At 46.4% G+C, this 14576-nt stretch overlaps 2 protein-coding genes and 1 non-coding gene across 3 annotated transcripts in view; 2 read left to right on the top strand and 1 right to left on the bottom strand.

Annotated features, from left to right (window-relative positions):
* The window catches only part of DOCK2 (dedicator of cytokinesis 2), a 536841-nt gene that overhangs the window by 197162 nt on the left and 325103 nt on the right, over positions 1–14576 (top strand). The window lies entirely within an intron of this gene.
* INSYN2B (inhibitory synaptic factor family member 2B) overlaps positions 1–14576 on the bottom strand; it is a 45555-nt gene that overhangs the window by 6605 nt on the left and 24374 nt on the right. The gene's annotated exons all lie outside the window — the stretch shown is intronic.
* TRNAP-CGG (transfer RNA proline (anticodon CGG)) lies at positions 2663–2737 on the top strand. Its single transcript has one exon. It is a non-coding gene; the product is annotated as a tRNA-Pro (tRNA).

The following is a 14576-nucleotide window of genomic DNA, read 5'->3' as shown; positions in this document are numbered from 1 at the left end:
CAGAGTTGGCAAATCAGATGCAGCTGATAGAAGGCACCACTGGTCATCATGCCAGTCTTTTTTTGCAGACAGCAAAGTATGAGCATGTCCAAGGTCTTGGCTGGCTCTGAAAAAACCAACATCACTCCATATAAGACCAGTGGACTCAGTCCTTCTAGAATATCAGCCTTCTCAACCAACATTACCTCTGTATTTTTATATATGTATCAACAAAATATATTAATACATGAAGCAATAAAAATTATTTGTTTCCACCACGTAATTATTATAATGTTGTTCTGAATTCCTACCATGCTAGACTAAGAGGAGTGATACTGTGGATTTATTGGTATTTGAAATATCACGTAGAGCAGTATGATTTAACTGGGAAAAAACCAAAGGCTTAAAATATGCCACCAAGAGATACTTCATAATGCTTACTAACGCAAGAGTTTTGTGTTACTTATAATTTTGTGTTACTTATACTTCTTTTTTGTGTTATTTATAATTGAAACTTCTGTACATTTCCCGATACACACTTATTCTCAGTTCCCTTCAGCCTTCTTTCTTGTAGTTCGGTTGCTTTTACCAAGTGACTGTTCTATATTGTTTATGAAACGCTTGTTAAAATGACTTGCATTTCTAGTAAGGGCAGCTATAAGATTCAATCAGTAGTTTAATCAATTAAAGCTTCAGCTATTAATGGATAGGAACCAATTTTAATTAGGGAAACCCTTAATCAATAGAACTATGATTTAAATGCATGTTTGTTTATTTTTGAAGCTATTTTGGTTCTGGTATGTTGCGGTTAATAGAACATGAAAAATGAAAATGCGAAAAACGACTTTCATTTTAATAATGAATGGCAGTGCTCAGTTAATTAAATTATAAGCTGTTTTACACTTCCTTTACAAAAGCCACATAATACATTTTATTAGGACCAATAAAAATGACATGAAGTAAGCTCTTAAGTTCTCCAGAGCTCTTATTCAAAGTGCATTTTTAAAGTGGGAAAGGGAGGATGTTTCAGGCTATTTGTCCCTCAAAATAATTGCCGTATGAGGTTCTGTTTACATGCACATTTACTTAGCTGTAATTGCTTAACCCTGTAAAAGACATATGAATACTGAACCTGTGGTTGTGAGAAGATTTATAATATAGTTGTCTTTCACAATTTGAGTTCTAGGACTTGGCTGAGGTTTGCTAGTTAATATTTTTGTAAAAAGATGATGAGTTTGAAGAAATTTTAACCAAACAGAGAAAGCAAGGATGTAAATCATAAGCCCTAGAGAGTTTATGAGAGGGAATTGGTGTCCACAGTGAAGCACAAGGCACCCCTAGAATAGAGGATACCACATGAATGGTTCTATTTATTTATTTATTTATAGTTATGTGAGGAATTTTATGCTGCCTCTTCCGGGGAGCCTGCATGATGTAGTTTACAAAATAAAATAAGCAAATATTTAAAAATTATAAATTATAACCCAGCCTTAAAAAAACCCAGAGGATTTTAAAAAATCATTCCACAGCTTAGTGAGCTCAGCCATTTTAGAATAAATGTGCAATGTGGAATGATTTTAAAAACTCAAGCCCATGCTTAAAAGTCTGCGTAGACAAAAAATGTTTTGGTCTGGTGGCTAAAAGAAAGTAGGTTTGAAAGTAGGCTTGCCATTTCCCTGACTTTGTAATATTAAGTGCTAGCAAATTATTATGTCTGTTAAATAGTATGCAATTCTTTACAGTTCTGTAAACACCTCAATATTTTACACAACAGTTTTATAACACCAGTGTAACAGACACTTACCAGTGGTTACAAACAGTTTTCCAATAGAGCTGTGACGAAGCTATATGAGCATGTGACTTCAATGTGGTTTCAGTGCTTGCAAAAATTCTTTCAGTATTTGTCCCCTGACGGTATTGAATGTCTGCACAGTCCATTTCAGTTCTTTCTCAAAGGGAAGTGGATTCTTTGCGTATGCGGTGTCTTTATTGGCATCCTCTGTCTTGCCCCACCGTCTCTCACTGCACTGACCAGCTCAATTAATCACGCTCCACTTATCCTTCTTTTAGTACATCATAATTAAAGGATGAGAAAGCCATTGCGCATAGAGATAAGTGAGCAGAGTACTTGAATTATGATGTACTCAAAGAAGGATAAGTGGAGTGTGATTAATTGAGCTGGTCAGTGCAGTGAGATACGGTGGGGCAAGACAGAGGACGCCAATAAGGGAGGGTGGTTCAGTGGTAGAGCATCTGCTTGGGAAGGGATTTGAGGGAGGGTGGCTCAGTGGTAGAGCATCTGCTTGGGAAGCAGAAGGTCCCAGGTTAAATCCCTGGCATCTCCAAAAAAGGGTCCAGGCAAATAGGTGTAAAAAAACCTCAGCTTGAGCTCCTGGAGAGCCGCTGCCAGTCTGAGAAGACAATACTGACTTTGATGGACCAAGAGTCTGATTCAGTATAAGGCAGCTTCATATGCAGGAGGGACGGTGGCTTAGTGGTAGAGCATCTGCTTGGGAAGCAGAAGGTCCCAGGTTCAATCCCCGGCATCTCCAAAAAAGGGTCCAGGCAAATAGGTGTGAAAAACCTCAGCTTGAGACCCTGGAGAGCCGCTGCCAGTCTGAGTAGACAATACTGACTTTGATGGACCCAGGGTCTGATTCAGTATAAGGCAGCTTCATATGTAGGAGGGATGGTGGCTCAGTGGTAGAGCATCTGCTTCGGAAGCAGAAGGTCCCAGGTTCAATCCCTGGCATCTCCAAAAAAGGGTCCAGGCAAATAGGTGTGAAAAACCTCAGCTTGAGACCCTGGAGAGCCGCTGCCAGTCTGAGAAGACAATACTGACTTTGATGGACCAAGGGTCTGATTCAGTATAAGGCAGCTTCATATGTTCATATGTTCAATAAAGATACCGCATACTCAAAGAATCCACATCCGTTTGAGAAAGAACCGAAACGGACTGTGCAGACATTCAATACCGTCAGGGGACAAATACTGGAAGGATTTTTGCAAGCGCTGCAACCACATTGAAGTCGCATGCTCATATAGCCTTTTCACAGCTCTATTGGAAAATTGCTTGTAACAATGGTAAGTGTCTGTTACACTGGTGTTATCATAAAGCTGTTGTGTAAAATATTGAGGTGTTTACAAAACTGTAAAGTAATAGACATAATGATTTGCTAGCACGGTGAGTTTACCTGATATTATGGATTTGTTACTCCTGTGGTTCCAGGATTTGTTATTGTTGTTTATTCCCCTGACTTCAGCAGATGCTTTTCCACCACTGCTCAATGGGAAAGAATGACCGGCAATGGGGGGTGTCAGCAGTGTCCCAACATGCATTCCTGAACATGACCTAAGCATGTCATTCTAGACCTTAGAGTTTTATCCAAATGCCAGAGCATTCCCGATGCTGCACTGATGTCACTTCTGGATGCACAGGAAGTGACTCAGTGTGTCGCTGGCAATGTCGTTAAGTTGCTAGTGAATAGTGTTATCAAACTCCAGGTGGTACCTGAAGATCTCCTTCCATTGACGTTGAGCTGCAGGCAAAGGTCAGTTTGCCTGGAGAAAATGACTGCTTTGGAGGGTGAACTAGGTATGCTGTTCTCCCAAACCCCACCCCAATAGCAGTCACCGGTGGCCACCCTTCTCCATCTCCTCCTGCAAAGATTTAAAGGGCCCTCCACAGGGCCATAACCAGGAAATTTTGAGCATGGGGGAACTGGAAAAAGTGGTGGGGGCCCAAAAAGGCCCCAGATGTGCACTGACATCACAAAAATTAAAAATAAAATATTTTAAAGACCTCTTACACATTCTTTTTTTCTTTCTTTCCGAGCCACTCTGTCCATGGAGGCCATCCACCCACCCCCACGGCCTGTCTGCTGCTGGGAAAGGGGGCTGGAGGAAAGGCCATGCCTTGGTGCTTGTTGCTCGAAAGTGATCCCTGTGGCCCATCTCTCTCCCCATCCTGCTGAACCACTGGAGAGTAGGGACAAACAGCTCTTCTTTCCAAAAGAACTGAGTATGCCCTTTGCTCAATGCCAGCCCTGCCCTGCCTGGAGCATGGGTGCCCATATGCCAGCCTTTGCATGCTGTGTCTCTCCACCCGCTCACCACATCCTTCTTGGGCTTTGCAGGCACTATCCTCGTCCTCCCCTTGCCTGCGACCCAGGGCAGCCCCTTCACTGGCATCCCACCCACCCACCTACCACTCCAAGCTACTGACCACTTTTGCCCTGCTGCCCCCTTCCTTCCCTCTGGCCCTGCAGGGTGCACACATCTGCAACAAGATGATAGGAGATGCATCATGCCATCCCCCCCCCCATGGTTGTTCTAGTGGTGATGGCAGTGGCAGCCACATGCACAGCTTCCCTGCCCTCCCTTCCTGGTTCCCCACTACGGTTGCTACCTCTCCCTGCAAGGGCTGGTGACATCAGTGTCAGAGCCCACCTACCTGCCCTGCACACAGATAGGGAAAGTATTGGGCACCTTTCAGATGAGCAAGGATGAAAAATAAAATAAAAATGGAATGTCAGGGCCTGGGCTGGGGAGAAGCTAGGGGGCTTGTGGGGGGGAGCAGGGGCCCCCACCATAGGCCTGGCACTCCAGCTGATTGGTGGGAACATGTGGCTTGCTGATCAACTAGAGGTCCCTTAAAATATTGCAGAAGAGAGGGAATGTTTAGGAATTAGAACATTAAGATATTGATTTTTGTAGATTAAGTTAATCCCACAGCCACCAGCCAGTCACCAAAATCTACAGGAATTTCCCAGTTTGGCAACTCTCCCAGTTTGGCAACTCTTGTGCTTGTAGAAAAAGCTCAGTGGATCAAGTTCATCCATTTCAGCTCCTATAGCACGCTTCCATGAGGGCCCCTCCACCCCCAGTATTGAAGGAGAGCTCCTGAATAATTAATTAATACCCCCAATAATAATAATAATTGCTATATTGAATAAGAGCATGCTTTGCCCCAAATTAAAGTGTCTGTTACCATACTGCCAATAGAAATTGACTACCGCCCAGCGGCTGGGAGCTGCAGCTGGAAAGATTAGATAAGAGAGCAGCCTCCTACAGAAAACGTGCTGTAAATAGATAGTGTAGAGGCATTGTGTCATGGAAATTTACTGAGCAGAGGCCCGTGAGGTGGGATCTTTGAAATCTGATAAGTTTGCGTCAGCCTACTCGCTCGCTTGCTTACTAGAAAAACTGTATGCGCTTAGGAAAATGCATCTCAGTTGTGTGGGGCTGTTCTGCCCGAACTCGGATCTGCCTTTTGGTACTAAAAAGTAAACCTCGCTTCATACCAGTAAGTCTGTGCGGACCTCATTATTTCTCTGCTTCATTTTGGTGCATTGGCCGGGAAAATAAGAGGGCAGGACATTTTCTTCCCCTTGGGGTGTTTGCATAACTGTCCGCCATCCACCCTCATGGCGGGAAGAATGGACTAGGTGCCACGGTCACATTTTGGATCGAGTCCAGCTCTCTCCGCCCCAATGGGGGAAGGTGTCTGGTTTGCCAACCAAGATCCCGCGCCTGGTTGAACCGATGTATCCAGGGAATCGGAAGATCTTCAGTATTGTGAGTATGAACTGTCTGGGAATTCTGATTACCTCTACTTAGGAGAGACGAAGGTTCTGATCATCCCTTAATCTCTATTAGGCTCCACTTTGCAGCTGAAGCACAGAAGCTAGGATCTGGGAGGATTTCTGTGGTGTGTATGCGTGTGTGAATGAGAGGAGGTGAAGCCTCTAAGCGAGAGGGACTTTCTCTTGTGCAGTTCCCAGCAGGGTGACCTCACTGGGTCATAATAGAGAGGAAGTGAAAACCTCCAGGGCTCCCTGGCTGTCCAGACCCCTTACTGACAGCTTCTGTTTTCCCTAGAATTGTCTTGTCTAAAGTATGGTGCCATGGGTGGAAATCAGTCAAAGCCCCCGCTAGAGTACATGTGTAAAAACTTCAAGGAACATTTCTGTGATGATTATGGAGTCAAATTGACTCCCGGAACTCTGAAAGCATTATGTCAGAAAGACCTGGTGGTCTTACATGTAGAATGGCCGCCCAAAGGGACTTTGGCCAAAGCTTGGTTCACAAAGTTTACAAGAGTGTAGCACAGTCCCCAAGACATGCATATCGACAGTTGGGCAGCAACAGTGCAGAAGTCTTACTGGTGGCCAGAAAAGTTGCAAAGGATGAAGGAAAAATGGGCTTAGAGGGCTGCTGGCAAAGCTACAAATCAAGTGATGGCTTTGTGCCAGGACGTGTTAACAAAAACAACGACCCCTCCAAAGAAGGAAAAGCCCCCAGTGTTAGATGCTGAACCAGAAGACTCCTTGGCTAGTCCCCTACCATATGTTCCAGTGTATCCACCTCTCCTGATGCCGCCAGCTGAAGGAGGTGCCAGGGCAGCGGAAGGCAAGGCTGAAGGCGAGAGCCAAGCGCAACTAGTTTAAAGTGCTCCAGAAACCTTTGATGAGGAGAACCAGGAAGTAAGGACGAATGAGGAAGCCGGGGCTGTAAAAGGGCGAGCAAGATCTCTGCAAACTTTAAATCCAATCCAGCAGCTGTTTACTGAGCAATCGTTCTATGCAACAGCCCCCCGATTCTCCACGCCTGTGTCTAATAGTCAGAGGTTAGCTGCACGTTTCAGTTTGCCCCTAGGGTTTTCCTCTAACACTGAACTCTCTCCCAGTACTGAGCAAACTTCCAGCCCCTCCACGGTCTCCTCCTTGACTTTTCCGGGTTTTATATCTGGCGCAGAGGGCTCTTTGCTGGCTCCCCTCCAAGAAGTCCATGTCGCACAACAGCCCAGCCATGGCATTGAAACCCGATACATGTACGTGCCTTTCACTTCAAGTGATCTAGTAAATTGGAAGGCTCATACTGTAGCATTTTCTGACAATCCTACCTCAATGACTAATCTGCTAAGCAGTATTATGGCCACACATCAGCCCACCTATGCCGACTGTCAACAGCCTTTATTGGCCCTCTTTACAACAGAGGAGAGAGGCTGCATTCTGCATCATACCCGAAAGTATATAGAGGGAAAAGTCCCCCCAGAAACTGCAGATAGAGAGGACTGAATAAAAGTCCATTTTCCTGCAACAGACCCAAAATGGGATCCCAATGGCCATGAGTCCAAAGAGTGTCTACCAGAATACAGACAGGCAATCTTAGAAGGAATGAAAGAGGCAGGCAAGAAGCCTATTAATATATCCAAAGTCAGTGAAGTTCTCCAGAAAGCAGATGAGAGCCCTGGAACTTTTGCTGAGCGTTTGATGCAAGCAGTTCGAATGTATACTCCATTCGATCCAGAGGCTGCAGAAAACTTGCACATGGTAAATACAGCTTTCGTTGCCCAATCTTATGCTGACATCCGCAAGAAGCTCCAGAAGCAAGTCGGCTTTGCAGGCATGAATTTATCCCAATTGTTAGAGATGGCCCAGAAAGTTTATGCTAATCGAGATGTAGGCCAGAAATGGGAGGCAGAAAGAAAAATGAAAAAGAAGGCTGATCTGTTGGCAGCGGCTCTGGCTGGGCAGACATCCGTGAGAGGCAGAGGGGCTGTCCGGGGGCAAGGAATGAATGGAGGGAATCAAAGTTCTGTAGTGACTAATTTAGACCCAAACCAGTGTGTGTACTGTAAAGAATTTGGGCGCTGGAGAGACTCATGCCCTAATCGCGCGCCCCCCCCCCCCCCCGCACACAAGAGATCCAAAGCGCCCCTAGATAGATGACAGGACTGGAGTTTAGAGGCTGTGGGAGCAGAGGAGCCAGAGGAAGGGGCGGAAGGAGAGGCCAGGTCCAGAGTGGCAGATATTGGAGGAACAAAGAAGAGCCTGTGTATGGTCTGGCTGGACTGGAAGGATGGGAAGACTAGGACAGACCGGGCACCGATGGTCCTGGCCCCATGGAGCCCATGGTCACAGTTGATATTGGGGTCAGGAGATCCCATTCCTTATAGATACTGGAGCTGCACGGTCTGTGGTGCTGTTAAAATTGCTCCTTCAATTCACAAATACATTAATATAATTGGAGCTACAGGGCACAAGCAATCCAGACCACTTCTAGCCAAATGAACTTGTACAGTGGGAGGTCATGTAGTCTGCCACAATTTTGTCTATTTACCCGACTGCCCGGTGCTGCTGATGGGAAGAGATCTGCTTTCTAAGTTGCGGGCCCGATTGACTTTTGAGTCAGAGAGCCAAATGAACTTTGAGTTGCCTTACACTACCTCAGAAGGAGAACTACAGTATCAAGGTGTATATGTTCTAGAATGCCCCTGAGAAGAAGAGTGGTGGCTTTACCAAACAGCTCCTGTAATGGCCATGTCAGAAGCCTGGTTTCAACAATTTCCAGATGTATGGGCAGAGGAAAACCCGCCTGGGTTAGCAGTAAATCATGCAACTATCAAAGTAGAGTTAATCCTAGGAGCCATTCCAGTCTGGGAACGCCAGTACCCGATCCCTAAGAAGGCAGTAGGTGGCATCCAGAAACACCTTGATAGGCTCCTCCATTATGGGATTCTTATTGAATGCCAGTCCTCATGGAAAAGTCCCCTTTTGCCAGTCCAGAAGCCAGGCACTGATGATTACAGACCAGTACAAGATTTACGCTCTATTAATGCTTGCACACAGACTCTTCATCCTGTCGTTCCAAACCCATATGTCTTGTTGGGACTTATACCTGCCTCAGCCACTTATTTCTCAGTGGTAGATCTCAAGGATGCGTTCTTTTGTTTAAGACTGGCACCTGAAAGTCAGCCACTGTTTGCCTTCCAGTGGGAAGAGAAAGAGACTGGTAGAAAGTTACAATATTCATGGACCCATTTACCCCAGGGGTTCAAAAATTCTCCCGCCCTTTTTGGCAATGCCCTCAGTAAAGACTTGAGCCAGTTCTCAACTGTGCCAGGAGAAGTTGTGTGCCTGCAGTACATTGATGATATTCTGATAGGGGCCAAAGACTTACAGACCTGCCAAGATAGCACTGCTGCCCTGCTAATGCTCCTGAGGCTGGGTATAAAGGGTCTCGAAAGAAAGCTCAGCTATGCCAAAAGACAATGAAATTTTTAGGCTTCCATATATCCCAGGGCAGACGGCAGCTAGGCAGGGAGCAAAAAGAGACTGTATGTGTTATTCCTGTGCCTACTACCAGGCGCAAGTTGAGAGAATTCTTAAGAGCAGCAGGGTTCTGCGGAATTTGGCTCCCCAATTTTGCTATAACAGCAAAACCCTTATACGAAGCCACTGGGGGGGGGGGGAGAAAAAGCACCTTTTGAATGGACAGAGCAATATCAAAATGCCTTTGAAACCTTAAAATGCCAGCTCATGCAGGCTCCTGCTCTGGGACTACCTGATACTGACAAGCTCTTTACTCGCATGAGCGAGAAGGAATAGCTGCAGGCGTTCTAACTGAATTGCTGGGATCGTGGCCCAGACTAATAGCATATCTGTCTAAACAACTGGATAATGTGGCCAAAGGTTGGCCTTCATGTATGCGTGCCATATCTGCAGTGGCAGAACATGTGAAGGAAGTCGACGAATTCACCTTTGGCAGCCAGCTTGAAGCGAGAGTGCCTCATTATGTACAAATGCTTCTTGAGCACAAGGGGAACTATTGGTTCACTAATGCCCGCATGGTCAGATACCAAGCTCTTATGTGTGAACATCCCCATGTGAAAATAGTGGCTGTGTCAACTCTGAAACTAGCTTCACTGTTGCCAACTCCTGGGGAAGAATTAGAACATGACTGCCTGGAAGTTATGGAAGAGGTCTATTCTAGCCATCCTGATCTAAAAGATACCCCATTTTTCAGATCCAGATATTGAATATTTCACTGATGGGAGTAGCTTTATCCAGGATGGAAAGTGCAGAGCAGGATATGTGGTTGTTACTCTAGAAGCAGTGATAGAGGCAGAAGCACTGCCGGTGTCAACTTCAGCACAGAAGGCAGAGTTAATTGCCCTCATCAGAGCACTCCAGTTAGCAGAAGAACTGAAAGCCAATATTTACACAGACTCTAAATATGCTTTAGTGACACTGCACGCCCATGGAGCCCTATACAAAGAAAGGGGCTTAGTTACTGCGAGTGGCAAAGGAATTAAAGATGGGAAAGAAATTTTGGAGTTGTTAGGAGCTGTCTGGGCACCCCGGCACATAGTTGTCATCCATTGCCGAGGCCATCAGAAGCCCCTAAGTCCGGTGTCAAGAGGAAATTGGAAGGCAGATTTAACAGTTAAGGGGGCAGCATTAAAGCCTTATCAGGGAAGCTCAGAAATTCTGCCTGTTTTTCAAGTTTCCTTAACCAAATGGAGTCCTCAGTATTCACTAGCTGAGGAGCAGTGGGTTCAAACTCAAGGGGCAGTAACCAAACGAAGAGATGGCTGGTATGTTCTTCCCGATGGCAGAATTTATATTCCAGAAGCTGTCGCATGGCCATTCATTCAGAATCTGTATGAGGGAGTTTCCGCTGCCTGACTTCACTGTGGGCATGCTGGCCGGTTAATTTAAAATCTTACAAAATCAAAAAGCCTAACCCTAAGCTTTCCAGGAGACTAAGAAAATTCTGTATAGGACTGTGTTTAATGATGCTCAGGATGAGAAATTTGTTATTCCAGAGCCTGGGAGTAATCTTTTTATAGCCCTGCCTGAACAGAGGTTCAGAGGTTTCGAGGCATCACCTTGAAGAGGCCTGCCACCCCGTCCAGGTCCTGACTGAACACCGGAACCTGGAGCATCTACAGACTTCTCGATGCCTCACCTAGCGTCAGATCCGGTGGTCCCTCTTCTTTTCCTGGTTTGACTTCTGGATCACCTACATCCCGCAGAACCAGAACCGGAAAGTGGACACCCTCTCCCGAAAAGCGGAGTATGCTGTGCCTCTAACAGGGGAGACCCCAACTGGGCTCATCCTTGCACCCTCGGTCTTCACTGCCACCACAACTCGCCTGACCTTGTGTGCAGACATCCAGGCCAGCCAGGCCCAAGACGTCTGGGCTTAGCAACGCCTCCTGGAAGTGCAAGATGGCCCGGCCGGGGACCTCTCTACCTGGTCTTCTCCTGCACTGTGGGTGCCTATACGTGCCTCCGGGGCCCCTCAGGGCTGACGTGCTCCGCTTGACCCACGACTCCCCTCCTGCGGGGCACTTCGGCCAACACAAGACCCTGCACCTGCTCACGCCGCTATGTCAGTTCCTGTGAGGTCTGCTGGCAGGCTAAGGATGTACCCGCCAAGCCCCCAGGGCTTTCGCATTCCCTACCCATGCCTGCAGGACCCTGGGACACCGTCTCCGTGGAATTTATCACCAAGCTCCCCAGGTCCAAGGGGCACACTTGCATCCTGGTGATGGTGGACCTCTTCATCAAGATGGCTCACTTTGTTCCATGTCCCAAGCCGCCCATGGCTCCTGAAACAGCCCAGATCTACCTCCAGCACGTCTTTCACCTGTACAGGCTCCCGGCACACTTGATCTCAGAATGAGGCCCCCAGTTCACCTCCTGATTCTGGCAAGCCCTGCACTCCATCTTAGGCACCCAGGTGCATTTGTCATCAGTGTCCCATCCCCAAATGGATGGGCAGACCGAACGCACCAACGCCACGCTGGAACAACACCTGCATTGTTACATCAGCTACCTTGCTACCCCTGGCCGAGTTTGCCTACAACAACGCCGTCCATGCAACAGACCCCATTTGCTGCCACCTATGGGTACCACCCTCGCTTCTTCCCTGCAGTCCTGCCCCCCACAGCAGTCCCTGCTGCTGATGTGCACCTGCAGGAACTCAGGCCTCTCCAGGACTTGCTCCGAGAGCAGCTTCAACACGCTAAAGAGGCCTACAAGACAGCCGCCAACCGAAAGCGACAGGTGGGGCCCCCACTGAAGCCTGAGGACCACGTCTGGCTCTCCACCCATTACCTGCGTCGGCCTGGCCAATCTCGCAAGCTGGACCATCGCTTTGCAGGGCCTTACCTGATCACGGACCAGATCAACCCTGTTGCTTTCTGGCTACAGCTGCCAGCCACCCTCCACATCCACTCGGTCTTCCGCCGGTCCCTCCTTGTTCCTGCTACACCACCGGATTCCATCTGACTGCCACCTCCAGTGCCGCCTCCTCCTGTCCTGGTTAATGATGAGGAGGAATACGAGGTCCTACAGCTCTTGGACCCCCGAATCCACAGCAGGAACCTCCAGTACCTCGTGGACTGGGAAGGCTATGGCCCCGAGGACCGTTCATGGGAACCTGTGGACAACCTACATGCCCCTGACCTTGTGCAGCAGTTCCACACAGCCTACCCTGACTGGCCTGGTCTGTCTGTGGGGGGTGGGTCCTGCTGGGGGGGGGGATAGTGTCATGAGCCCTGACGAGGAGGAGCTGGAAGGGTTAACAGACCTGGAGGAGTTGCCAGCCAGTTCCTCAGCTGAACAAACAGCAGCTGGCCCATCAATCACTGTCCAGGCACCAGTGTCAGCTGTTGACAATCAATCTTCTCCAAGCTCTTCTCCTCCCATCTCAAGAGTTCAAAGCAGGCTCCGGAAAGAACTTTTAGCGCGAAGACATGAGGCACGCTGATGCTTCAGATCTCTCAATCCTGAGTTCTAGCAGAGTCACTGCCACCCAGGAAGCAGGCTGATTGAGACTGCCATATAGCTCCCACCCAGGACCTGGTAACCTTGTGGAAGCAACAAGTCTATTCTCTGGCTTGCATCCACGCTCCTTCCTGATCCTGACCTGCTTGATTTCCTTGGCACCCTGTCTTTTTTGCTTTTGGAGATTGACTTCTGATTGCAGTTTGTGATTCTGCATTGGTGACTTGGCTCCTGCTAGACTTCCTGGACCGGCTTTGGACTCCTGCCTGCCTGCATCCTGAGAACATTACAGTCATCTTCTTAATGTCACATGTGGCTACTGGGGAAAGGGGAAGGCAAGGAGGCTTTACCCCTGCAAACTCTGCAGTTGAAGTTTGTCATATTATTTGGTTTAAGGGGTGTTGTGAATCTCTCATTAAATACAGAAAAAGTGGCATCTCTCAGAGAATGGAGACAATATTCTAGGATCTCACTTTGATGGCAAATTCAAATTTACTTTTAACCTTTAGCATAAACCCACACAAATCATTTTTTGTTTGCATTTTCTTTCCTCTTAAGCAGTGACCCTTTCTATGAGCATGTTTACCAATAGAAGTTTGAAGCCAGCTGACTATAAAAATAGGCACAAAATATAATTTTTTCCAAGCAAAAATATGCTGAAGTGAATTTTTCAGTTTCCTCCATTTAGCATCCTTAACAATTCATACTTGCTGCCCCTTTGAAGCTTAGATAATTAGAAGACAATTTCTCCCTTATGTTTATGGTAAGCGTAATTGCAAGTCTTAAAGGTGTATTCTTTCCCCTCTCATTAATGTGATTCAAGAGAAAACTAGACTCCATTTTTGTTTCTATGGAAACATTGACCCTTGTAATTTCAAAGTGGTATACAGAGAATTTAGCTGGTGAATCATGTGAACATGTTGGAGTTAAATATTACAGGGTATGTAACATGATTACAATGAACTTTGATTCTTGTGAAACATCACAGTGTATGACATGTGCTCTGAAGCACAATTCCTGCTTGCCAGATTCCCCAAGCTGAGGCTTTTCTTATCTCTGCTACTTGAGATCCTTTTAGAGATGTCTATATTTTTAGGTTGCCAAATAACCATTCTCACTGTTTCCCATAACATACAGTCTCTTCCTCAAGAATTTAAAAGTGACCTAAAACATTTCATGGCCTAGAGTCTAATGACCAGAGACATCAAAGGTAAATATAAATTGTTCAAGAAGATATGAAAGATAATTAAAATTACAGAGCATCTCATATGTGATGGAAATGCCCTATTTCTTAGGGAATTTGTGACCTAGAATATTTTTTTTGTACAATAGTGGCCATAAAATTCTGGGATCATTTTCCATAACTGGAGGTACAAAAGTTAAATGCCATTTCTTTTGTAAATGGGGCTGTTGTTTTTTTTATTAGGAAAAGTTGATATTTAAGCCAAAATGCATGACTGATGAAGAGACACTCCCCCCCGCCCCCAAACTTCCCATCCTCACATTTAGGCTGTGTTCTCAGCAGCGGCAGGGTTCCTTAAAACAGACCTGAGTAGGAATATTGCCAATTATGTGGGGGTACCTGGGCTGATTAATCTGTTACTCAGCATGTAATTTTAGTACTGCAGGAAAATGAACAAAAGAGCCCGTTCTATGACAGATTCATTCTTCTGTCCACCTCACCTCAAGTTTATGGACTAAGGCTTAGTTCAAATGTCATGGCAAACATATTCTAACTCAACTAATTATGATTAGTTTTATCATTTAAACATAGAAGAATTAAAAGAGGAGGAGGAGATTAGCTTTATACCCCACCCTTTATTCATGGTCTCAGAGCGGTTTACAATCTCCTTTCCATTTCTGTCTCCGCAACAGACACCCTGTGAGGTACGTGGGCTGAGACAACTCTCAGAGAACTGCTTTTAAGAGAACAGCTCTGCTGAGAACTTTTGGCTGACCCACAGCCACATCAGCAGCTGTATGTGGAGGAGTGGGGAATCAAACCTGATTCTCCCA

Source organism: Heteronotia binoei, chromosome 5 (genome assembly GCF_032191835.1).
Source record: "Heteronotia binoei isolate CCM8104 ecotype False Entrance Well chromosome 5, APGP_CSIRO_Hbin_v1, whole genome shotgun sequence".
Lineage (NCBI taxonomy): Eukaryota > Metazoa > Chordata > Lepidosauria > Squamata > Gekkonidae > Heteronotia > Heteronotia binoei.
The sequence above is the reverse complement of the archived record's forward strand: the minus strand, read 5'-3'. Positions and strand labels throughout refer to the sequence as shown.